We start from the raw sequence: 25,445 nt of genomic DNA on the forward strand, positions 1-25,445 counted from the left end.
CAGGTGGTATCGGGCTGGTATCAGGTGGGCTGGTATCAGGTGGTATCAGCTGGGGGCTGGTATCGGGCTGGTATCAGGTGGTATCGGGGCTGGTATCGGGGCTGGCTGGTATCAGGTGGTATCGGGGCTGGTATCAGGTGGTATCGGGCTGGTATCAGGTGGTATCGGGCTGGTATCAGGCTGGTATCGGGCTGGTATCGGGCTGGTATCAGGTGGTATCAGGTGGGCTGGTATCATCGGGCTGGTATCAGGTGGTATCGGGGCTGGTATCGGGCTGGTATCAGGCTGGTATCGGGGTGGTATCAGGTGGTATCGGGGCTGGTATCAGGTGGTATCGGGCTGGGGGCTGGTATCAGGTCATCGGGCTGGTATCGGGCTGGTATCAGGTGGTATCGGGCTATCGGGTGGTATCAGGTGGGTATCGGGCTGGTATCGGGCTGGTATCAGGTGGTATCGGGCTGGTATCAGGTGGTATCGGGGCTGGTATCAGGCTGGTATCTGGGGCTGGTATCAGGGTGGTATCGGGCTGGTATCGGGCTGGTCATCAGGCTGGTATCGGGGCTGGTATCAGGTGGTATCGGGGCTGGTATCAGGTGGTATCGGGGCTGGGTATCGGGCTGGTATCAGGTGGTATCGGGGCTGGTATCAGGTGGTATCGGGGCTGGTATCAGGCTGGTATCAGGTGGTATCGGGCTGGTATCAGGTGGTATCGGGCTGGTATCAGGTGGTATCGGGCTGGTCGGGCTGGTCAGGTGGTATCGGGGCTGGTATCAGGTGGTATCGGGCTGGTATCAGGTGGTATCGGGCTGGTATCAGGTGGTATCGGGCTGGTATCAGGTGGTATCGGGCTGGTATCGGGGCTGGTATCAGGTGGTATCGGGGCTGGTATCAGGTGGTATCGGGCTGGTATCAGGTGGTATCGGGCTGGTATCGGGCTGGTATCAGGGGCTGGTATCAGGTGGTATGGGGCTGGTATCAGGCTGGTATCAGGTGGGGGCTGGTATCAGGTGGTATCGGGCTGGCTGGTATCGGGCTGGTATCAGGTGGGCTGGTATCAGGTGGGCTGGTATCAGGCTGGTATCGGGCTGGTATCAGGTGGTATCGGGCTGGTATCAGGTGGTATCGGGCTGGTATCAGGGGCTGGTATCAGGTGGTATCGGGCTGGTATCAGGTGGCTGGTATCGGGCTGGTATCAGGTGGGTGGTATCGGGGCTGGTATCAGGCTGGTATCAGGTGGTATCGGGCTGGTATCAGGTGGTATCGGGCTGGTATCAGGTGGTATCGGGGCTGGTATCGGGCTGGTATCAGGTGGGGCTGGTATCAGGTGGTATCGGGCTGGTATCAGGGCTGGTATCTGGGGGCTGGTATCTATCGGGGCTGGTATCAGGTGGTATCGGGCTGGTATCAGGCTGGTATCGGGGCTGGTATCAGGTGGTATCGGGCTGGTATCAGGTGGTATCGGGCTGGTATCGGGCTGGTATCATCGGGGTATCAGGTATCGGGGGCTGGTATCAGGTGGTATCGGGCTGGTATCAGGTGGTATCGGGCTGGTATCAGGTATCGGGGCTGGTATCAGGTGGGGGCTGGTATCAGGTGGTATCAGGTGGGGCTGGTATCAGGTGGTATCGGGGCTGGTATCGGGCTGGTATCGGGTGGTATCAGGCTGGTATCAGGTGGTATCGGGCTGGTATCGGGGTGGTATCGGGCTGGTATCAGGTGGTATCGGGCTGGTATCGGGCTGGTATCAGGGGCTGGTATCGGGGCTGGTATCATCGGGGCTGGTATCAGGTGGTATCAGGCTGGTATCAGGGGCTGGTATCAGGTGGTATCGGGGCTGGTATCAGGTGGTATCAGGGGCTGGTATCAGGTGGTATCAGGTGGTATGGTATCAGGTGGGCTGGTATCGGGGCTGGTATCAGGCTGGTCAGGTCAGGGGCTGGTATGGTATCGGGCTGGTATCTGGTATCGGGGCTGGTATCAGGTGGTATCGGGGCTGGTATCAGGTGGTATCGGGCTGGTATCAGGTGGTATCGGGCTGGTATCAGGTGGTCGGGCTGGTATCAGGTGGTATCGGGCTGGTATCAGGGTATCGGGGCTGGTATCAGGTGGTATCGGGGCTGGTCGGGCTGGTATCAGGTGGTATCGGGCTGGTATCAGGTGGTATCGGGCTGGTATCAGGTGGTATCGGGCTGGTATCAGGTGGTATCGGGGTGGTATCGGGGCTGGTATCAGGTGGTATCGGGCTGGTATCAGGTGGTATCGGGGCTGGTATCAGGTGGTATCGGGCTGGTATCAGGTGGTCGGGGTATCGGGGCTGGTATCAGGTGGTATCGGGCTGGTATCAGGTGGTATCGGGCTGGTATCAGGTGGTATCGGGCTGGTATCAGGTGGTATCGGGGCTGGTATCAGGTGGTATCGGGCTGGTATCAGGTGGTATCGGGCTGGTATCAGGTGGTATCAGGTGGTATCAGGCTGGTATCGGGCTGGTATCAGGTGGTATCGGGCTGGTATCAGGTGGTATCTGGTATCGGGCTGGTATCAGGTGGCTGGTATCAGGTGGCTGGTATCGGGGGGTATCTGGTATCAGGGGCTGGTATCAGGTGGTATCGGGCTGGTATCAGGTGGTATCGGGCTGGGTATCGGGGCTGGTATCAGGTGGTATCGGGCTGGTATCAGGTGGTATCGGGGCTGGTATCAGGTGGTATCGGGCTGGTATCAGGGCTGGTATCAGGGGCTGGTATCCTGGTATCGGGCTGGTATCAGGTGGTATCGGGGCTGGTATCAATCGGGCTGGTATCAGGTGGTATCGGGCTGGTATCAGGTGGTATCGGGCTGGTATCAGGTGGTATCGGGCTGGTATCAGGCTGGTATCGGGCTGGTATCAGGTGGTATCGGGGCTGGTATCAGGTGGGCTGGTATCAGGTCATCGGGGCTGGTATCAGGTGGTATCGGGGCTGGTATCAGGCTGGTATCAGGTGGTCGGGCTGGTATCAGGTGGCATCGGGCTGGTATCAGGTGGTATCGGGGCTGGTATGGTGGTATCGGGGCTGGTATCAGGTGGTATCGGGCTGGTATCAGGTGGTATCGGGGCTGGTATCAGTATCGGGCTGGTATCAGGTGGGGCTGGTATCAGGTGGTATCGGGGCTGGTATCAGGTGGTATCAGGGGCTGGTATCAGGTGGTATCGGGGCTGGTATCAGGTGGTATCAGGTATCTGGTATCAGGCTGGTATCAGGTGGTATCGGGCTGGTATCAGGCTGGTATCGGGGCTGGTATCATCGGGCTGGTCAGGTGGCTGGTATCAGGGCTGGTATCGGGGCTGGTATCAGGTGGTAATCAGGCTGGTATCGGGGCTGGTATCGGGGCTGGTATCAGGCTGGTATCGGGGCTGGTATCAGGCTGGTATCAGGTGGCTGGTATCAGGCTGGTATCAGGGCTGGCTGGTATCAGGTGGTATCGGGCTGGTATCAGGCTGGTATCGGGCTGGTATCAGGTGGTATCGGGTCTGGTATCAGGCTGGTATCAGGCTGGTATCAGGTGGGGGCTGGTATCAGGCTGGTATCGGGCTGGTATCAGGTGGTATCGGGCTGGTATCAGGTGGTATCGGGCTGGTATCGGGCTGGTATCAGGCTGGTATCGGGCTGGTATCAGGTGGTATCGGGCTGGTATCAGGTGGTATCGGGCTGGTATCAGGTGGTATCGGGGCTGGTATCAGGTGGTATCGGGGCTGGTATCGGGTGGTATCAGGTGGTATCGGGCTGGTATCAGGTGGTATCGGGCTGGTATCAGGTGGTATCGGGCTGGTATCAGGTGGTATCGGGGCTGGTATCGGGGCTGGTATCGGGGCTGGTATCAGGTGGTATCGGGCTGGTATCAGGTGGTATCGGGCTGGTATCAGGTGGTATCGGGGCTGGTAATCGGGCTGGTATCAGGTGGTCATCGGGCTGGTATCGGGCTGGTATCAGGTTCATCGGGCTGGTATCAGGTGGTATCGGGCTGGTATCTGGTATCGGGCTGGTAAGGTGGTATGGGCTGGTATCGGGGCTCATCCAGGGCTGGTATCAGGTGGTATCGGGCTGGTATCAGGTGGTATCGGGGGCGGGCTGGTATCAACCTCGGGGTCAGGGTATCGGGCTGGTATCAGGTGGTATCGGGGCTGGTATCAGGTGGTATCGGGGCTGGTATCGGGCTGGTATCAGGTGGTATCGGGCTGGTATCAGGCTGGTATCGGGACTCAGGTGGTATCGGGCTGGTATCAGGGCTGGTATCAGGTGGTATCGGGCTGGTATCTGGTATCGGGGCTGGTATCGGGCTGGTATCAGGTGGTATCAATCGGGGCTGGCTGGTATCAGGTGGTATCGCTGGTATCAGGTGGTATCGGGGGGCTGGTATCAGGCTGGTATCAGGCTGGTATCGGGCTGGTATCAGGTGGTATCGGGCTGGTATCAGGTGGTATCGGGCTGGTATCAGGTGGTATCAGGCTGGTATCAGGTGGTATCGGGGCTGGTATCAGGTGGTATCAGGTGGTATCGGGCTGGTATCTAATCAGGTGGTATCGGGGCTGGTATCAGGTGGTATCGGGCTGGTATCAGGCTGGTAACACAGGGGGTGGTATCGGGCTGGTATCAGGTGGTATCGGGGCTGGTATCATCGGGGCTGGTATCAATCGGGGCTGGTATCAGGTGGTATCGGGCTGGTATCAGGTGGTATCTGGGGCTGGTATCAGGGCTGGTATCGGGGCTGGTATCAGGTCATCGGGGCTGGTATCAGGTGGGCTGGTATCAGGCTGGTATCGGGCTGGTATCAGGTGGTATCGGGCTGGTATCAGGTGGTATCGGGCTGGTATCGGGGCTGGTATCAGGGTGGTATCGGGCTGGTATCAGGTGGTATCGGGCTGGTATCAGGCTGGGCTGGTATCAGGTGGGCTGGTATCAGGTGGTATCGGGCTGGTATCGGGGCTGGTATCAGGCTGGTATCGGGGCTGGTATCAGGTGGTATCGGGGCTGGTATCAGGTGGTATCGGGCTGGTATCAGATGGTCTGGCTGGTATCAGGTCAGGTCATCGGGCTGGTATCAGGTGGTATCGGGCTGGTATCAGGTGGTATCGGGCTGGTATCAGGTGGTATCGGGCTGGTATCAGGTGGTATCGGGGCTGGTATCAGGACTGGTATCAGACTGGTATCGGGACTGGTATCAGGGCTGGTATCAGGCTGGTATCAGGGCTGGTATCAGGAGCTGGTATCAGGGCTGACTAATCAGGCTGCAAGCCTATCAGGCTGCTATCAGGGCTGCTATCAGGGCAGTACCTCTGCTTGTGGGCAGCGGGAGCTGAAGACTGTATGGTAATGTTCTATAAGGATCTCAGTGAAGATGTTGAGCGGTGTTAGAGATGTCAGAGAGACAGAGCCCTGAGAAGGCCAGGACAGATTGACACCAAACACACAAGCCAGGTTGGAGGGAGACATCTTGTTGATGATACTCTGCTGAGAGACCTGGAAGAGGAGGAGGGAGAGAGAAAGTGTTTACATTTGATCCTGACTAAACAGACTGCCTGCTATTCAACCTGTCAGAGTACGATCCTGACTAAACAGACTGTCTGCTATTCATCCTGTCAGAGTACGATCCTGACTAAACAGACTGTCTGCTATTCAACCTGTCAGAGTACGATCCTGACTAAACAGACTGCCTGCTATTCAACCTGTCAGAGTACGATCCTGACTAAACAGACTGCCTGCTATTCAACCTGTCAGAGTACGATCCTGACTAAACAGACTGTCTGCTATTCAACCTGTCAGAGTACGATCCTGACTAAACAGACTGTCTGCTATTCAACCTGTCAGAGTACGATCCTGACTAAACAGACTGTCTGCTATTCAACCTGTCAGAGTACGATCCTGACTAAACAGACTGTCTGCTATTCAACCTGTCAGAGTACGATCCTGACTAAACAGACTGTCTGCTATTCAACCTGTCAGAGTACGATCCTGACTAAACAGACTGTCTGCTATTCAACCTGTCAGAGTACGATCCTGACTAAACAGACTGTCTGCTATTCAACCTGTCAGAGTACGATCCTGACTAAACAGACTGCCTGCTATTCAACCTGTCAGAGTACGATCCTGACTAAACAGACTGTCTGCTATTCAACCTGTCAGAGTACGATCCTGACTAAACAGACTGCCTGCTATTCAACCTGTCAGAGTACGATCCTGACTAAACAGACTGTCTGCTATTCAACCTGTCAGAGTACGATCCTGACTAAACAGACTGTCTGCTATTCAACCGGTCAGAGTACGATCCTGACTAAACAGACTGTCTGCTATTCAACCTGTTAGAGTACGATCCTGACTAAACAGACTGTCTGCTATTCAACCTGTCAGAGTACGATCCTGACTAAACAGACTGTCTGCTATTCAACCTGTCAGAAGGATCATAGAGTACGATCCTGACTAAACAGACTGTCTGCTATTCAACCTGTCAGAGTACGATCCTGACTAAACAGACTGTCTGCTATTCAACCTGTCAGAAGGATCATAGATCCTGACTAAACAGACTGTCTGCTATTCAACCTGTCAGAGTACGATCCTGACTAAACAGACTGTCTGCTATTCAACCGGTCAGAGTACGATCCTGACTAAACAGACTGTCTGCTATTCAACCTGTCAGAGTACGATCCTGACTAAACAGACTGTCTGCTATTCAACCTGTCAGAGTACGATCCTGACTAAACAGACTGTCTGCTATTCAACCTGTCAGAAGGATCATAGACGATCCTGACTAAACAGACTGTCTGCTATTCAACCTGTCAGAGTACGATCCTGACTAAACAGACTGTCTGCTATTCAACCTGTCAGAAGGATCATAGAGTACGATCCTGACTAAACAGACTGTCTGCTATTCAACCTGTCAGAGTACGATCCTGACTAAACAGACTGTCTGCTATTCAACCTGTCAGAGTACGATCCTGACTAAACAGACTGTCTGCTATTCAACCTGTCAGAGTACGATCCTGACTAAACAGACTGTCTGCTATTCAACCTGTCAGAGTACGATCCTGACTAAACAGACTGATCCTGACTCTGCTGCTATTCAACCTGTCAGAAGGATCATAGAGTACGATCCTGACTAAACAGACTGTCTGCTATTCAACCTGTCAGAGTACGATCCTGACTAAACAGACTGTCTGCTATTCAACCTGTCAGAGTACGATCCTGACTAAACAGACTGTCTGCTATTCAACCTGTCAGAGTACGATCCTGACTAAACAGACTGTCTGCTATTCAACCTGTCAGAGTACGATCCTGACTAAACAGACTGTCTGCTATTCAACCTGTCAGAGTACGATCCTGACTAAACAGACTGTCTGCTATTCAACCTGTCAGAGTACGATCCTGACTAAACAGACTGTCTGCTATTCAACCTGTCAGAGTACGATCCTGACTAAACAGACTGTCTGCTATTCAACCTGTCAGAGTACGATCCTGACTAAACAGACTGTCTGCTATTCAACCTGTCAGAGTACGATCCTGACTAAACAGACTGTCTGCTATTCAACCTGTCAGAGTACGATCCTGACTAAACAGACTGTCTGCTATTCAACCTGTCAGAGTACGATCCTGACTAAACAGACTGTCTGCTATTCAACCTGTCAGAGTACGATCCTGACTAAACAGACTGCCTGCTATTCAACCTGTCAGAGTACGATCCTGACTAAACAGACTGTCTGCTATTCAACCTGTCAGAGTACGATCCTGACTAAACAGACTGTCTGCTATTCAACCTGTCAGAGTACGATCCTGACTAAACAGACTGCCTGCTATTCAACCTGTCAGAGTACGATCCTGACTAAACAGACTGCCTGCCATTCAACCTAGTCCACATATAAAATGGCAACATCCTAATGATCTGTATGACAACAGAAGACTATTCCAGGAATGTATTTACTCCTATTGGTTTGACAGACTACATGGCGGAAGAGAAGTCTGCTAATCCACAAAAAAAGCCCTTTAATAAACCTGTCGGCCCGTCTGATAACCAGTCCCCCGGTCCGATAACCAGTCCCCCGGTCCGATAACCGATAACCAGTCCCCCGGTCCGATAACCGATAACCAGTCCCCGGTCCGATAACCGATAACCAGTCCCCCGGTCCGATAACCGATAACCAGTCCCCCGGTCCGATAACCGATAACCAGTCCCCCGCCGGCCCGACAACCAGTCCCCCGTCGGCCCGACAACCAGTCCCCCGTCGGCCCGACAACCAGTCCCCCCGTCTGGCAGCATTACATTAACATCAGCATGGGAAGTGAAGGTAAAGTCTCAGAGAGCTCAGCATTACATTAACATCAGCATGGGAAGAGAAGGTAAAGTCTCAGAGAGTGAAGCTCAGCATTACATTAACATCAGCATGGGAAGTGAAGGTAAATAATAATAATAATAATAATAATAATATATGCCATTTAGCAGACGCTTTTATCCAAAGCGACTTACAGTCATGTGTGCATACATTCTACCAGTGGTCCCGGAATCGAACCCACTACCCTGGCGTTACAAGCGCCATGCTCTACCAACTGAGCCAGAAGGATCAAGTCTCAGAGAGCTCAGCATTACATTAACATCAGCATGGGAAGTGAAGGTAAAGTCTCAGAGAGCTCAGCATTACATTAACATCAGCATGGGAAGAGAAGGTAAAGTCTCAGAGAGCTCAGCATTACATTAACATCAGCATGGGAAGTGAAGGTAAAGTCTCAGAGAGCTCAGCATTACATTAACATCAGCATGGGAAGAGAAGGTAAAGTCTCAGAGAGTGAATACCTCAGCATTACATTAACATCAGCATGGGAAGTGAAGGTAAAGTCTCAGAGAGCTCAGCATTACATTAACATCAGCATGGGAAGTGAAGGTAAAGTCTCAGAGAGTGAAGCTCAGCATTACATTAACATCAGCATGGGAAGTGAAGGTAAAGTCTCAGAGAGTGAAGCTCAGCATTACATTAACATCAGCATGGGAAGTGAAGGTAAAGTCTCAGAGAGCTCAGCATTACATTAACATCAGCATGGGAAGTGAAGGTAAAGTCTCAGAGAGCTCAGCATTACATTAACATCAGCATGGGAAGTGAAGGTAAAGTCTCAGAGAGCTCAGCATTACATTAACATCAGCATGGGAAGTGAAGGTAAAGTCTCAGAGAGCTCAGCATTACATTAACATCAGCATGGGAAGTGAAGGTAAAGTCTCAGAGAGTGAAGCTCAGCATTATATTAACATCAGCATGGGAAGTGAAGGTAAAGTCTCAGAGAGCTCAGCATTACATTAACATCAGCATGGGAAGTGAAGGTAAAGTCTCAGAGAGAGTGAAGCATTACATTAACATCAGCATGGGAAGTGAAGGTAAAGTCTCAGAGAGCTCAGCATTATATTAACATCAGCATGGGAAGTGAAGGTAAAGTCTCAGAGAGTGAAGCTCAGCATTACATTAACATCAGCATGGAAGTGAAGGTAAAGTCTCAGAGAGTGAAGCTCAGCATTACATTAACATCAGCATGGGAAGTGAAGGTAAAGTCCCAGAGAGTGAAGCTCAGCATTACATGAACATCAGCATGGGAAGTGAAGGTAAAGTCTCAGAGAGCTCAGCATTACATTAACATCAGCATGGGAAGTGAAGGTAAAGTCTCAGAGAGCTCAGCATTACATTAACATCAGCATGGGAAGTGAAGGTAAAGTCTCAGAGAGTGAAGCTCAGCATTACATGAACATCAGCATGGGAAGTGAAGGTAAAGTCTCAGAGAGCTCAGCATTACATTAACATCAGCATGGGAAGAGAAGGTAAAGTCTCAGAGAGTGAAGCTCAGCATTACATTAACATCAGCATGGGAAGTGAAGGTAAAGTCTCAGAGAGCTCAGCATTACATTAACATCAGCATGGGAAGTGAAGGTAAAGTCTCAGAGAGCTCAGCATTACATTAACATCAGCATGGGAAGAGAAGGTAAAGTCTCAGAGTGAAGCTCAGCATTACATTAACATCAGCATGGGAACCCAGGTAAAGTCTCAGAGAGTGAAGCTCAGCATTACATTAACATCAGCATGGGAAGTGAAGGTAAAGTCCCAGAGAGATCTGAAGCTCAGCATTACATTAACATCAGCATGGGAAAGAAGGTAAAGTCTCAGAGAGCTCAGCATTACATTAACATCAGCATGGGAAGTGAAGGTAAAGTCTCAGAGAGCCCAGCATTACATTAACATCAGCATGGGAAGTGAAGGTAAAGTATCAGAGAGCTCAGCATTACATTAACATCAGCATGGGAAGTGAAGGTAAAGTCTCAGAGACCTCAGCATTACATTAACATCAGCATGGGAAGTGAAGGTAAAGTCTCAGAGAGTGAAGCCCAGCATTACATTAACATCAGCATGGGAAGTGAAGGTAAAGTCTCAGAAGCTCAGCATTACATTAACATCAGCATGGGAAGTGAAGGTAAAGTCTCAGAAAGTGAAGCATTACATTAACATCAGCATGGGAATCTGAAGGTAAGTCTCAGAGAGTACCTCAGCATTACATTAACATCAGCATGGGAAGTGAAGGTAAAGTCTCAGAGAGTGAAGTCATTACATTAACATCAGCATGGGAAGTGAAGGTAAAGTCTCAGAGAGCTCAGCATTACATTAACATCAGCATGGGAAGTGAAGGTAAAGTCTCAGAGAGCTCAGCATTACATTAACATCAGCATGGGAAGTGGTAAAGTCTCAGAGAGTGAAGCTCAGCATTACATTAACATCAGCATGGGAAGAGAAGGTAAAGTCTCAGAGAGAAGCTCAGCATTACATTAACATCAGCATGGGAAGTGAAGGTAAAGTCTCAGAGAACTCAGCATTACATTAACATCAGCATGGGAAGTGAAGGTAAAGTCTCAGAGAGAACTCAGCATTACATTAACATCAGCATGGGAAGTGAAGGTAAAGTCTCAGAGAGTTAAGCTCAGCATTACATTAACATCAGCATGGGAAGTGAAGGTAAAGTCTCAGAGAGCTCTGACTACATTAACATCAGCATGGGAAGTGTCTAACAAACCCAGAGAGCTCAGCATTACATTAACATCAGCATGGGAAGTGAAGGTAAAGTCTCAGAGAGAAGCTCAGCATTACATTAACATCAGCATGGGAAGTGAAGGTAAAGTCTCAGAAGCTCAGCATTACATTAACATCAGCATGGGAAGTGAAGGTAAAGTCTCAGAGAGTGAAGCATTACATTAACATCAGCATGGGAAGTGAAGGTAAAGTCTCAGAGAGCTCAGCATTATATTAACATCAGCATGGGAAGTGAAGGTAAAGTCTCAGAGAGAAGCTCAGCATTACATTAACATCAGCATGGGAAGTGAAGGTAAAGTCTCAGAGAGAAGCTCAGCATTACATTAACATCAGCATGGGAAGTGAAGGTAAAGTCTCAGAACCCAGGAAGCTCAGCATTAGATTAACATCAGCATGGGAAGTGAAGGTAAAGTCTCAGAGAGTGAAGCTCAGCATTACATGAACATCAGCATGGGAAGTGAAGGTAAAGTCTCAGAGAGCTCAGCATTACATTAACATCAGCATGGGAAGTGAAGGTAAAGTCTCAGAGAGCTCAGCATTACATTAACATCAGCATGGGAAGTGAAGGTAAAGTCTCAGAGAGTGAAGCTCAGCATTACATGAACATCAGCATGGGAAGTGAAGGTAAAGTCTCAGAGAGCTCAGCATTACATTAACATCAGCATGGGAAGTGAAGGTAAAGTCTCAGAGAGCTCAGCATTACATTAACATCAGCATGGGAAGTGAAGGTAAAGTCTCAGAGAGTGAAGCTCAGCATTACATGAACATCAGCATGGGAAGTGAAGGTAAAGTCTCAGAGAGCTCAGCATTACATTAACATCAGCATGGGAAGAGAAGGTAAAGTCTCAGAGAGTGAAGCTCAGCATTACATTAACATCAGCATGGGAAGTGAAGGTAAAGTCTCAGAGAGTGAAGCTCAGCATTACATTAACATCAGCATGGGAAGTGAAGGTAAAGTCTCAGAGAGTGAAGCATTACATTAACATCAGCATGGGAAGTGAAGGTAAAGTCTCAGAGAGCTCAGCATTACATTAACATCAGCATGGGAAGTGAAGGTAAAGTCTCAGAGAGTGAAGCTCAGCATTAACATCAGCATGGGAAGAGAAGGTAAAGTCTCAGAGAGCTCAGCATTACATTAACATCAGCATGGGAAGAGAAGGTAAAGTCTCAGAGAGTGAAGCTCAGCATTACATTAACATCAGCATGGGAAGTGAAGGTAAAGTCTCAGAGAGCTCAGCATTACATTAACATCAGCATGGGAAGTGAAGGTAAAGTCTCAGAGAGTGAAGCTCAGCATTACATTAACATCAGCATGGGAAGTGAAGGTAAAGTCTCAGAGAGCTCAGCATTACATTAACATCAGCATGGGAAGTGAAGGTAAAGTCTCAGAGAGCTCAGCATTACATTAACATCAGCATGGGAAGTGAAGGTAAAGTCTCAGAGAGCTCAGCATTACATTAACATCAGCATGGGAAGTGAAGGTAAAGTCTCAGAGAGTGAAGCTCAGCATTACATTAACATCAGCATGGGAAGAGAAGGTAAAGTCTCAGAGAGCTCAGCATTACATTAACATCAGCATGGGAAGTGAAGGTAAAGTCTCAGAGAGTGAAGCTCAGCATTACATTAACATCAGCATGGGAAGTGAAGGTAAAGTCTCAGAGAGCTCAGCATTACATTAACATCAGCATGGGAAGTGAAGGTAAAGTCTCAGAGAGCTCAGCATTACATTAACATCAGCATGGGAAGTGAAGGTAAAGTCTCAGAGAGCTCAGCATTACATTAACATCAGCATGGGAAGTGAAGGTAAAGTCTCAGAGAGCTCAGCATTACATTAACATCAGCATGGGAAGAGAAGGTAAAGTCTCAGAGAGCTCAGCATTACATTAACATCAGCATGGGAAGTGAAGGTAAAGTCTCAGAGAGCTCAGCATTACATTAACATCAGCATGGGAAGTGAAGGTAAAGTCTCAGAGAGCTCAGCATTACATTAACATCAGCATGGGAAGTGAAGGTAAAGTCTCAGAGAGCTCAGCATTACATTAACATCAGCATGGGAAGTGAAGGTAAAGTCTCAGAGAGCTCAGCATTACATTAACATCAGCATGGGAAGTGAAGGTAAAGTCTCAGAGAGTGAAGCTCAGCATTACATTAACATCAGCATGGGAAGTGAAGGTAAAGTCTCAGAGAGCTCAGCATTACATTAACATCAGCATGGGAAGTGAAGGTAAAGTCTCAGAGAGCTCAGCATTACATTAACATCAGCATGGGAAGTGAAGGTAAAGTCTCAGAGAGTGAAGCTCAGCATTACATTAACATCAGCATGGGAAGTGAAGGTAAAGTCTCAGAGAGTGAAGCTCAGCATTACATTAACATCAGCATGGGAAGTGAAGGTAAAGTCTCAGAGAGTGAAGCTCAGCATTACATTAACATCAGCATGGGAAGTGAAGGTAAAGTCTCAGAGAGCTCAGCATTACATTAACATCAGCATGGGAAGTGAAGGTAAAGTCTCAGAGAGCTCAGCATTACATTAACATCAGCATGGGAAGTGAAGGTAAAGTCTCAGAGAGCTCAGCATTACATTAACATCAGCATGGGAAGTGAAGGTAAAGTCTCAGAGAGCTCAGCATTACATTAACATCAGCATGGGAAGTGAAGGTAAAGTCTCAGAGTGAAGCTCAGCATTACATTAACATCAGCATGGGAAGTGAAGGTAAAGTCTCAGAGAGCTCAGCATTACATTAACATCAGCATGGGAAGTGAAGGTAAAGTCTCAGAGAGTGAAGCTCAGCATTACATTAACATCAGCATGGGAAGTGAAGGTAAAGTCTCAGAGAGCTCAGCATTACATTAACATCAGCATGGGAAGTGAAGGTAAAGTCTCAGAGAGCTCAGCATTACATTAACATCAGCATGGGAAGTGAAGGTAAAGTCTCAGAGAGTGAAGCATTACATTAACATCAGCATGGGAAGTGAAGGTAAAGTCTCAGAGAGTGAAGCTCAGCATTACATTAACATCAGCATGGGAAGTGAAGGTAAAGTCTCAGAGAGTGAAGCTCAGCATTACATTAACATCAGCATGGGAAGTGAAGGTAAAGTCTCAGAGTGAGCTCAGCATTACATTAACATCAGCATGGGAAGTGAAGGTAAAGTCTCAGAGAGCTCAGCATTACATTAACATCAGCATGGGAAGTGAAGGTAAAGTCTCAGAGAGTGAAGCTCAGCATTACATTAACATCAGCATGGGAAGTGAAGGTAAAGTCTCAGAGAGTGAAGCTCAGCATTACATTAACATCAGCATGGGAAGAGAAGGTAAAGTCTCAGAGAGCTCAGCATTACATTAACATCAGCATGGGAAGTGAAGGTAAAGTCTCAGAGAGTGAAGCTCAGCATTACATTAACATCAGCATGGGAAGTGAAGGTAAAGTCTCAGAGAGTGAAGCTCAGCATTACATTAACATCAGCATGGGAAGTGAAGGTAAAGTCTCAGAGAGCTCAGCATTACATTAACATCAGCATGGGAAGTGAAGGTAAAGTCTCAGAGAGCTCAGCATTACATTAACATCAGCATGGGAAGTGAAGGTAAAGTCTCAGAGAGCTCAGCATTACATTAACATCAGCATGGGAAGTGAAGGTAAAGTCTCAGAGTGAAGCTCAGCATTACATTAACATCAGCATGGGAAGTGAAGGTAAAGTCTCAGAGAGTGAGCTCAGCATTACATTAACATCAGCATGGGAAGAGAAGGTAAAGTCTCAGAGAGCTCAGCATTACATTAACATCAGCATGGGAAGTGAAGGTAAAGTCTCAGAGAGTGAAGCTCAGCATTACATTAACATCAGCATGGGAAGTGAAGGTAAAGTCTCAGAGAGTGAAGCTCAGCATTACATTAACATCAGCATGGGAAGTGAAGGTAAAGTCTCAGAGAGTGAAGCTCAGCATTACATTAACATCAGCATGGGAAGTGAAGGTAAAGTCTCAGAGTGAGCTCAGCATTACATTAACATCAGCATGGGAAGTGAAGGTAAAGTCTCAGAGAGCTCAGCATTACATTAACATCAGCATGGGAAGTGAAGGTAAAGTCTCAGAGAGCTCAGCATTACATTAACATCAGCATGGGAAGTGAAGGTAAAGTCTCAGAGAGTGAGCTCAGCATTACATTAACATCAGCATGGGAAGTGAAGGTAAAGTCTCAGAGAGCTCAGCATTACATTAACATCAGCATGGGAAGTGAAGGTAAAGTCTCAGAGAGTGAAGCTCAGCATTACATTAACATCAGCATGGGAAGTGAAGGTAAAGTCTCAGAGAGTGAAGCATTACATTAACATCAGCATGGGAAGTGAAGGTAAAGTCTCAGAGAGCTCAGCATTACATTAACATCAGCATGGGAAGTGAAGGTAAAGTCTCAGAGTGAAGCTCAGCATTAACATCAGCATGGGAAGAGAAGGTAAAGTCTCAGAGAGCTCAGCATTACATTAACATCAGCATGGGAAGTGAAGGTAAAGTCTCAGAGAGCTCAGCATTACATTAACATCAGCATGGGAAGTGAAGGTAAAGTCTCAGAGAGCTCAGCATTACATTAACATCAGCATGGGAAGTGAAGGTAAAGTCTCAGAGAGCTCAGCATTACATTAACATCAGCATGGGAAGTGAAGGTAAAGTCTCAGAGTGAAGCTCAGCATTACATTAACATCAGCATGGGAAGTGAAGGTAAAGTCTCAGAGAGCTCAGCATTACATTAACATCAGCATGGGAAGTGAAGGTAAAGTCTCAGAGAGCTCAGCATTACATTAACATCAGCATGGGAAGTGAAGGTAAAGTCTCAGAGAGCTCAGCATTACATTAACATCAGCATGGGAAGTGAAGGTAAAGTCTCAGAGAGTGAAGCTCAGCATTACATTAACATCAGCATGGGAAGAGAAGGTAAAGTCTCAGAGAGCTCAGCATTACATTAACATCAGCATGGGAAGTGAAGGTAAAGTCTCAGAGAGCTCAGCATTACATTAACATCAGCATGGGAAGTGAAGGTAAAGTCTCAGAGAGCTCAGCATTACATTAACATCAGCATGGGAAGTGAAGGTAAAGTCTCAGAGAGCTCAGCATTACATTAACATCAGCATGGGAAGTGAAGGTAAAGTCTCAGAGAGCTCAGCATTACATTAACATCAGCATGGGAAGTGAAGGTAAAGTCTCAGAGAGTGAAGCTCAGCATTACATTAACATCAGCATGGGAAGTGAAGGTAAAGTCTCAGAGAGCTCAGCATTATATTAACATCAGCATGGGAAGTGAAGGTAAAGTCTCAGAGAGCTCAGCATTACATTAACATCAGCATGGGAAGTGAAGGTAAAGTCTCAGAGAGCTCAGCATTACATTAACATCAGCATGGGAAGTGAAGGTAAAGTCTCAGAGAGTGAAGCTCAGCATTACATTAACATCAGCATGGGAAGTGAAGGTAAAGTCTCAGAGAGTGAGCTCAGCATTACATTAACATCAGCATGGGAAGTGAAGGTAAAGTCTCAGAGAGCTCAGCTTTACATTAACATCAGCATGGGAAGTGAAGGTAAAGTCTCAGAGAGTGAAGCTCAGCATTACATTAACATCAGCATGGGAAGTGAAGGTAAAGTCTCAGAGAGTGAGCTCAGCATTACATTAACATAGCCCTGGGAGTCCTCACAATCTGGATCAGAGCAAGCCCTCATCCCAAATGGCTCCCTATTCCCTATGGGGCCCTGGTCAAAGGCAGTGCACTATATAGGGGCCAGGGTGCTGAAGGACACATCTCCAGCCGTCCTGTCTGAGGCCTCAGCAATTACATTAACTATGGGGCCATGGGAAGTGAAGTGCAAAGGGGCCAGGGTGCTGAGGGAGCGTCCTGTCTGAGCCTTCGCAAACATTATGGGACCCTGGTCAGCAGTGCACTATATAGGGGCCAGAAGGTGCTAAACATCTCCAGCCGTCCAGTCAGGCCTTTACATTAACATCAGCATGGGAAGTGAAGGTAAAGTTTTCTCATTGAAACCTCAGCATTTCACATGGGAGAAAAAGGGGACGTGGGTTTGATTTCTCTCAACAGTGGACTATTATTGTGGTGGTCTGTTTTTGTTGGTCAGGCCTTTTCTAAAATGTCTACAGGGCATTCATATAGCTGTGCATTTGGTTATAAAGTCAAAAACAAAAGTCATTTTCAGCAATATTTATTCAGTGGGCTTTGAGATGTCTCATCTTAAGGACATTAAGGTAAAGTCTGTCTCCATGCAGAACAAAGCCCTTTACATTATGGCGGTTGTGTTGTGTGGAAGTGAAGGTAAAGTCGTTGAGCTCAGCATTACATTAACATCAGCATGGTCAAGTGAAGGTAAAGTCTCAGAGAGCGTCAGCGTTTACATTAACATCAGCATGGTCAAGTGAAGGTAAAGTCTCAGAGAGCTCATGTTGTTGTGTGTTAACGTGCGCAGCATTATATTAACATCAGCATGGAAGTGCGGTAATTGTGTCATGTTGTTGTGTGTTGCCGTGAAGTTGTGTCATGTTGTTGTGTGTTGCCCTGCGGCGTTGTGTCATGTTGTTGTGGGCCGTGCGGGTAAAGTGTCAGTGTGTTGCCGTGCGCGTTGTGTCAGTTGGGAAGTGCGGTAAAGTGTCAGAGCCCTGTGCGTTGTGTCAAGCCCTGCAGCATTCATGTAACCAGCATGGGCCGTGAAGGTAAAGTCATGTTGTTGTGAGTTGCAGTGCAGTGTCATGTTGTTGTGTGGCCGTGCGGCGTTGTGTCATGTTTGTTGTGTGTTGCCGTGCTCCAGCGTTGTGTCATGTTGTTGTGTGGATCCGGAGTTGTGTCATGTTGTTGTGTGGCCGTGCGGCGTTATTCATCATGTTGTTGTGCGGCCAGCTGGTCAAAGACAGTGCGGCGTTGTGTCATGTTGTTGTGTGTTGCCGTGCAGCAGTGGTGCTGTTGTGGTCATGTTAGCCGTCCTGTGTCTGCGGTGTTGTGTGTTCGTGCAAATGGTTCCCCGTGCGAAGGTGGGCCGTGCTGGTCAAAGTGCAGCCGTGCACATTTGTGTGTGTGGCCGTTGCCGTGCGGGGTGTCATGTTGTTGGGACACATCTCCAGCCGTCGGCAGTCATGTTCTGAGGCCTTGTGTCATGTTGTGTGTGTTGCCGTGCGGCTCATGTTGTTGTGTGTTGCCCTGCGGCGTTGTGTCATGTTGTTGTGGTCCGTGTCATGTTGTTGTGTGTTGCCGTGCGGTGTTGTGGTTGCCCGGTGGTGTGTTGCCGTGCGGTCATTGTGGTTGCCGTGCGGTGTTGTGTGTTGCCGTGCGGTGTGGTGCGTGCAAAAACTGTGCTGTCTGAGTGCAACAGTGTGCTATTATTGGTGGTGTTTCCCGTGCGGTCTTGTTGCCGTCTAAAATGTTACGTGCGGTGTGCGGCCGTGCGGTGTGCATTTGCGTTGTGCGGACAAAAACATGCGGTCATTTTCATGCGTTCCTTGCGGTATTTATTACCTTGCGGTGTTGTGGCCTTGCGGTGTTGTGTGTTGCCGTGCAGGGCGTGGTAAGTTGCCGTGCGGCGTGGTGTGTTGTGTGAGTGCTGTGCGGTGTGGTGCATTGCCGTGCGGTGTGTTGCCGTGCGGTGTGGCCCTGCCGTGCGGTTGTTGTGTGTTGCATGGGAGTGTTGTGTGTTGCCGTGCGGTGTGTGTGTTGCCGTGCGGCGTCTCAAGTGTTGCCGTGCGGCGTGCCGTCACATGGCGTGGTGTGTTGCCGTGCGGCGTGGTGTGTTGCCGTGCGGCGTGGTGTGTTGCCGTGTTGTTGTGTGTTGCCGTGCGGTGTTGTGTTGCCAGGGCGGTGTGGTGTTGCCGTGCGGTGTGGTGCGCCGTGCAAAAACAAAACTGCCGTGCGGCGTTGTGTCATGTTGTTGTGTGTTGCCGTGCGTTGTGTCATGTTGTTGTGTGTTGCCGTGCGGAGTTGTGGTTGTTGTGTGTTGCCGTGCGGCGTTGTGTCATGTTGTTGTGCGTTGCCGTGCGGCATGTTGTTGTGTGTTGCCTTGCGGCGTTGTGTCATGTTGTTGTGTGTTGCCGTGGTGTGTGTTGTTGCCGTGCGGCGTTGTGTGTTGCCGTGCGGTGTTGTGTGTTGCCTTGCGGTGTTGTGTGTTGTCCGTGCGGTGTTGTGTGTTGCCGTGCGGTGTTGTGTGTGTTGCCGTGCGTGCGGTGTTGTGTGTGGTGTGCGTTGCCGTGCGGTGTTGTGTCATGTTGTTGTGTGTTGCCGTGCGGCGTTGTGTGTTGCCGTGCGGCGTTGTGTCATGTTGTTGTGTGTTGCCGTGCGGCGTTGTGTCATGTTGTTGTGTGTTGCCGTGCGGCGTTGTGTCATGTTGTTGTGTGTTGCCGTGCGGCGTTGTGTCATGTTGTTGTGTGTTGCCGTGCGGCGTTGTGTCATGTTGTTGTGTGTTGCCTTGCGTCATGTTGTTGTGTGTTGCCGTGCGGTGTTGTGTGTTGCCGTGCGGGTTGTGTCATGTTGTTGTGTGTTGCCGTGCGGTGTTGTGTGTTGCCGTGCGGTGTTGTGTGTTGCCGTGCGGTGTTGTGTGTTGCCGTGCGGTGTGGTGTGTCGCCGTGCGGTGTGTGTGTTGTGTGCGTGCCGTGCGGTGTTGTGCGTGCCGTGCGGTGTTGTGCGTTGCCGTGCGGTGTTGTGTTGCCGTGCGGGGCGTTGTGTGTTGCCGTGCGGTGTTGTGCGTTGCCGTGCGGTGTTGCCGTGCGGTGTGGTGTGTTGCCTTGCGGTGTTGTGCGTTGCCGTGCGGTGTTGTGTGTTGCCGTGCGGTGTTGTGTGTTGCCGTGCGGTGTTGTGTGTTGCCGTGCGGTGTTGTGTGTTGCCGTGCGGGTGGTGTTGCCGTGCGGCGTGGTGTGTTGCCGTGCGGTGTGGTGTGTTGCCGTGCGTGTGTGTTGCCGTGTGGTGTGTTGCCGTGCGGTGTGTGTGTTGCCGTGCGTGGTGTGTGTGCGGCGTGGTGTGTTGCCGCACGGCGTGGTGTGTGTGTCAGGTGTGTTGCCGTGCGGTGTTGTGTGTTGCAGTGCGGTGTTGTGTGTTGCCGTGCGTGGTGTGTTGCCGTGCGGCGTGGTGTGTTGCCGTGCGGCGTGTGTGTTGCCGTGCGGTGTGGTGTGTTGCCGTGCGGTGTGGTGTGTTGCCGTGCGGTGTTACCGTGGCGTGTGTGTTGCCGTGCGGTGTTGTGTGTTGCCGTGCGCGTTGTGTGTTGCCGTGCGGTGTTGTGTGTTGCCGTGCGGTGCGTGTGTTGCCGTGCGGTGTGGTGTGTTGCCGTGCGGTGTGGTGTGTTGCCGTGCGGTGTTTGTGTGTTGCCGTGCGGCGTTGTGTGTTGCCGTGCGGCGTGGTGTGTTGCCGTGCGGTGTTGTGTGTTGCCGTGCGGTATTTGTGTGTTGCCGTGCGGTGTGGTGTGTTGCCGTGCGGTGTTGTGTGTTGCCGTGCGGTGTTGTGTGTTGCCTTGCGGTGTTGTTACCATGTTCAAGAAGCAGAGCAGGTACTTCAACACCATGTAGTTGTGTTCTGGTAGTCTCTCTAGGATGTGTTTACAGGTGGTCACTCGTAGACTGCTCTCCACTCCTGGAACAACAACGTCACACATCACACGTTGAGGTTCTCTTTCCAGTTCAGATACACCGGGTCACCACAGTCTGTTTCATATCACTTCAGGAAGCTGGGCAATTGATACAGCTTCCTACTTCACAGTAGAGCCGTTAAATTAGTATATTGTTACAGGTTCCTACTTCACAGTAGAGCCATTAAATTAGTATATTGATACAGCTTCCTACTTCACAGTAGAGCCGTTAAATTAGTATATTGATACAGTTCCTACTTCACAGTAGAGCCGTTAAATTAGTATATTGATACAGCTTCCTACTTCACAGTAGAGCCGTTAAATTAGTATATTGATGCAGGTTCCTACTTCACAGTAGAGCCGTTAAATTAGTATATTGATGCAGGTTCCTACTTCACAGTAGAGCCGTTAAATTAGTATATTGATACAGGTTCCTACTTCACAGTAGAGCCGTTAAATTAGTATATTGATGCAGCTTCCTACTTCACAGTAGAGCCGTTAAATTAGTATATTGATACAGGTTCCTACTTCACAGTAGAGCCTGTTAAATTAGTATATTGATACAGGTTCCTACTTCACAGTAGAGCAGTTAAATTAGTATATTGATACAGGTTCCTACTTCACAGTAGAGCAGTTAAATTAGTATATTGATTTAGGTTCCTACTTCACAATAGAGCCGTTAAATTAGTATATTGATGCAGGTTCCTACTTCACAGTAGAGCAGTTAAATTAGTATATTGATTGATGCAGGTTCCTACTTCACAGTAGAGCCATTAAATTAGTATATTGATACAGGTTCCTACTTCACAGTAGAGCCGTTAAATTAGTATATTGATACAGGTTCCTACTTCACAGTAGAGCCGTTAAATTAGTATATTGATACAGGTTCCTACTTCACAGTAGAGCCGTTAAATTAGTATATTGATACAGGTTCCTACTTCACAGTAGAGCAGTTAAATTAGTATACTGATTTAGGTTCCTACTTCACAGTAGAGCCGTTAAATTAGTATATTGATGCAGGTTCCTACTTACAGTAGAGCAGTTAAATTAGTATATTGATTGATGCAGGTTCCTACTTCACAGTAGAGCCATTAAATTAGTATATTGATACAGGTTCCTACTTCACAGTAGAGCCGTTAAATTAGTATATTGATGCAGGTTCCTACTTCACAGTAGAGCCGTTAAATTAGTATATTGATACAGGTTCCTACTTCACAGTAGAGCCGTTAAATTAGTATATTGATACAGGTTCCTACTTCACAGTAGAGCCGTTAAATTAGTATATTGATACAGGTTCCTACTTCACAGTAGAGCCGTTAAATTAGTATATTGATACAGCTTCCTACTTCACAGTAGAGCCTGTTAAATTAGTATATCGATGCAGGTTCCTACTTCACAGTAGAGCCGTTAAATTAGTATATTGATACAGCTTCCTACTTCACAGTAGAGCCATTAAATTAGTATATTGATACAGCTTCCTACTTCACAATGATCTGGAGATATGAATTCCAATGTTGACCTAAACTGGGATATGCTTAGAACCCCGGCCGTCCTACAATCGAAGCTAGATGCCCTCCATCTCACACAAATTATCAAGGAACCTACCAGGTACAACCCAAAATCCGTAAACATGGACAACTTCATAGATGATATCCTGACCAACTTGCCCTCCAAATACACCTCTGCTGTCTTCAACCAGGATCTCAGTGATCACTGTACTGTGCAGCCGTATTCATCGACCTGGCCAAGGCTTTCGACTCTGTCAATCACCATATTCTTATCGGCAGACTCAATAGCCTTGGTTTCTCAGATGACTGCCTCGCCTGGTTCACCAACTACTTCTCAGACAGAGTATTTAGTCAGCCACCAATTGTGCAAGTTCTCCCACTTAAAAAGATGAGAGAGGCCTGTAATTTTCATCATAGGTACACTTCAACTATGACAGACAAAATGAGAAAAAAAAATCCAGAAAATCACATTGTAGGATTTTTAATGAATGTATTTGCAAATTATGGTGGAAAAAAAGTAGAGCCGATAACCACGAAGAGAGAGCCGGCGACCACGAAAGAGAGAGCCGGCGACCACGAAGAGAGAGCCGGCGACCACGAAGAGAGAGCCGCCGACCACGAAGAGAGAGCCGCCGACCACGAAGAGAGAGCGCCGACCACGAAGAGAGAGCCGAAGAGAGCCGCCGTCATGTGACATTTTAAAGAGATTGGTGGAGCTAAGGCTTAAGGGGGCGTGTGAACATGTCGACAGAGAACTCTGTAGGAAAAAGGCATTGCATTGGACCCGTGGACCTACGTTTTACATTTACATTTAAGTCATTTAGCAGACGCTCTTCACAACAGTGTGTTTAGCCTGCTGAGCTAAAGCCTCATGTACTTACGGACTATGTCCTGTATCTGGTGGTAGAGGGGAAGGTGAGCAGAGGTTCAGGAAGCTCTCTGAGGAAGGTCTTCAGGATGACAGCAGGCACGTGGATGTCTCCGTACTGCTCAAACACCACTTGCTTCCCTGAGGAGGAGAGACAGAGACCTGATAACAGACTGAGCTTCCCTGAGGAGAAGAGACAGAGACCTGATAACAGACTGAGCTTCCCTGAGGAGGAGAGACATAGACCTGATAACATACTGAGCTTCCCTGAGGAGGAGAGACAGAGACCTGATAACAGACTGACTGAGCTTCCCTGAGGAGGAGGAGAGACAGAGACCTGATAACAGACTGACTGAGCTTCCCTGAGGAGGAGAGAGACCTGATAACATACTGAGCTTCCCTGAGGAGAAGAGACAGAGACCTGATAACAGACCGAGCTTCCCTGAGGAGGAGAGAGAGACCTGATAACATACTGAGCTTCCCTGAGGAGGAGAGAGAGACCTGATAACAGACTGAGCTTCCCTGAGGAGAAGAGACAGAGACCTGATAACAGACTGAGCTTCCCTGAGGAGAAGAGACAGAGACCTGATAACAGACAGACTGAGCTTCCCTGAGGAGGAGAGAGAGACCTGATAACAGACTGAGCTTCCCTGAGGAGGAGAGACGGAGACCTGATAACAGACTGAGCTTCCCTGAGGAGGAGAGAGAGACCTGATAACAGACTGAGCTTCCCTGAGGAGGAGAGAGAGACCTGATAACATACTGAGCTTCCCTGAGGAGGAGAGAGAGACCTGATAACAGACTGACTGAGCTTCCCTGAGGAGGAGGAGAGACAGAGACCTGATAACAGACTGACTGAGCTTCCCTGAGGAGGAGAGACAGAGACCTGATAACAGACTGACTGAGCTTCCCTGAGGAGGAGAGACAGAGACCTGATAACAGACTGACTGAGCTTTCCTGAGGAGGAGAGACAGAGACCTGATAACAGACTGACTGAGCTTCCCTGAGGAGAAGAGACAGAGACCTAATAACAGACTGACTGAGCTTCCCTGAGGAGGAGAGACAGAGACCTGATAACAGACTGACTGAGCTTCCCTGAGGAGGAGAGACAGAGACCTGATAACAGACTGACTGAGCTTTCCTGAGGAGGAGAGACAGAGACCTGATAACAGACTGACTGAGCTTCCCTGAGGAGAAGAGACAGAGACCTGATAACAGACTGACTGAGCTTCCTGAGGAGGAGAGACAGAGACCTGATAACAGACTGACTGAGCTTCCCTGAGGAGGAGAGACAGAGACCTGATAACAGACTGAGCTTCCCTGAGGAGGAGGAGAGACAGAGACCTGATAACAGACTGAGCTTCCCTGAGGAGGAGAGAGATACCTGATAACAGACAACAGTCAACAGAGGTCTGGGTGGGACATGGGGCTGTGGTGTGATGTCATCTGAGACAGAGGAGATAGAGGTTGATCTGGATTATTATTGATCTCTGCTTCCTGGTAGTGAGGGATAAAAGCCCCGGGAGACCCCCGCCTCTGGCCCCGGGAGACCCCCGCCTCCGGCCCCGGGAGACCCCCGCCTCTGGCGGGGCTCAGAGTTCCAGCTCCTCTACCTCTGGTTAAAGGGCTTATAGGAGGTTATATAGGTTATTAGGGAGGTTATAGAGGTTATTATGGAGGTTATAGAGGTTCCATCTCACCCTGGTTGTAGAGCTAATAAACGTTATTATGGAGCTTATAAAGGTTATTATGGAGGTTATAAAGGTTATTATAGAGAATATTATGAAGGTTATAGAGGATATTATGAAGTTTCTAAAGGTTATTATGGAGGATATAAAGGTTCCATCTCACCCTGGTTGTAGAGCTAATAGGAGTTTATAAAGGGTATTGTGGAGGTTATAAAGGTTATTATGGAGTTTATAGAGGTTGTTATGGAGGTTATAAAGGTTATTATGGAGGTTATAGAGGTTGTTATATAGGTTATTATGGAGGTTATAAAGGTTATTATGGAGGTTATATAGGTTGTTATGGAGGTTATAAAGGTTATTATGGAGGTTATAAAGGTTATTATGGAGGTTATAAAGGTTATTATGGTGGTTATAAAGGTTATTATGGAGGTTATATAGGTTATTATGGAGGTTATTATGGAGGTTATAAAGGTTGTTATATAGGTTATTATGGAGCTTATAAACGTTATTATGGAGGTTATAAAGGGTATTATGGAGGTTATAAAGGTTATTATGGAGGTTATAAAGGTTGTTATATAGGTTATTATGGAGCTTATAAAGGTTATTATGGAGGTTATAAAGGTTATTATGGAGGTTATAAAGGTTATTATGGAGGTTATAAAGGGTATTATGGAGGTTATTATGGAGGTTATTATGGAGGTTATTATGGAGGTTATAAAGG

General features: G+C 48.3%; 3 long non-coding RNA genes across 12 annotated transcripts; 1 reads left to right on the forward strand and 2 right to left on the reverse strand.

Moving 5' to 3' along the window:
- The first annotated feature begins 553 nt into the window (after positions 1-553).
- Positions 554-4,590, forward strand: LOC127928908 (uncharacterized). 4 transcript variants are annotated; one of them, XR_008132745.1, is made up of 5 exons: positions 554-649; positions 3,694-3,715; positions 3,811-3,856; positions 4,145-4,166; positions 4,492-4,534. It is a non-coding gene; the product is annotated as an uncharacterized LOC127928908 (long non-coding RNA). The 4 variants fall into 4 exon arrangements; XR_008132747.1 differs by lacking the exons at positions 4,145-4,166; positions 4,492-4,534 and adding an exon at positions 4,550-4,590; XR_008132744.1 differs by lacking the exon at positions 4,492-4,534 and having other exon boundaries at positions 4,145-4,189.
- A 708-nt stretch (positions 4,591-5,298) lies between these two features.
- Positions 5,299-25,445, reverse strand: LOC127928907 (uncharacterized). Of its 6 annotated transcripts, none has more exons than XR_008132740.1 (5): positions 24,290-25,445; positions 24,107-24,198; positions 23,050-24,014; positions 20,562-20,665; positions 5,299-5,492 (listed from the first exon to the last, which is right to left on the reverse strand). It is a non-coding gene; the product is annotated as an uncharacterized LOC127928907 (long non-coding RNA). The 6 variants fall into 6 exon arrangements; XR_008132741.1 differs by having other exon boundaries at positions 23,050-23,621; positions 23,828-24,198; XR_008132742.1 differs by having other exon boundaries at positions 23,050-23,537; positions 23,580-24,198.
- On the reverse strand, positions 5,819-8,084 carry LOC127928909 (uncharacterized). Of its 2 annotated transcripts, none has more exons than XR_008132749.1 (3): positions 7,095-8,084; positions 6,615-6,749; positions 5,819-6,328 (listed from the first exon to the last, which is right to left on the reverse strand). It is a non-coding gene; the product is annotated as an uncharacterized LOC127928909 (long non-coding RNA). The 2 variants fall into 2 exon arrangements; XR_008132748.1 differs by having other exon boundaries at positions 5,819-6,373; positions 6,570-6,749.

Source organism: Oncorhynchus keta, unplaced genomic scaffold, assembly GCF_023373465.1.
Source record: "Oncorhynchus keta strain PuntledgeMale-10-30-2019 unplaced genomic scaffold, Oket_V2 Un_scaffold_4875_pilon_pilon, whole genome shotgun sequence".
In the NCBI taxonomy this organism is placed as follows: domain Eukaryota; kingdom Metazoa; phylum Chordata; class Actinopteri; order Salmoniformes; family Salmonidae; genus Oncorhynchus; species Oncorhynchus keta.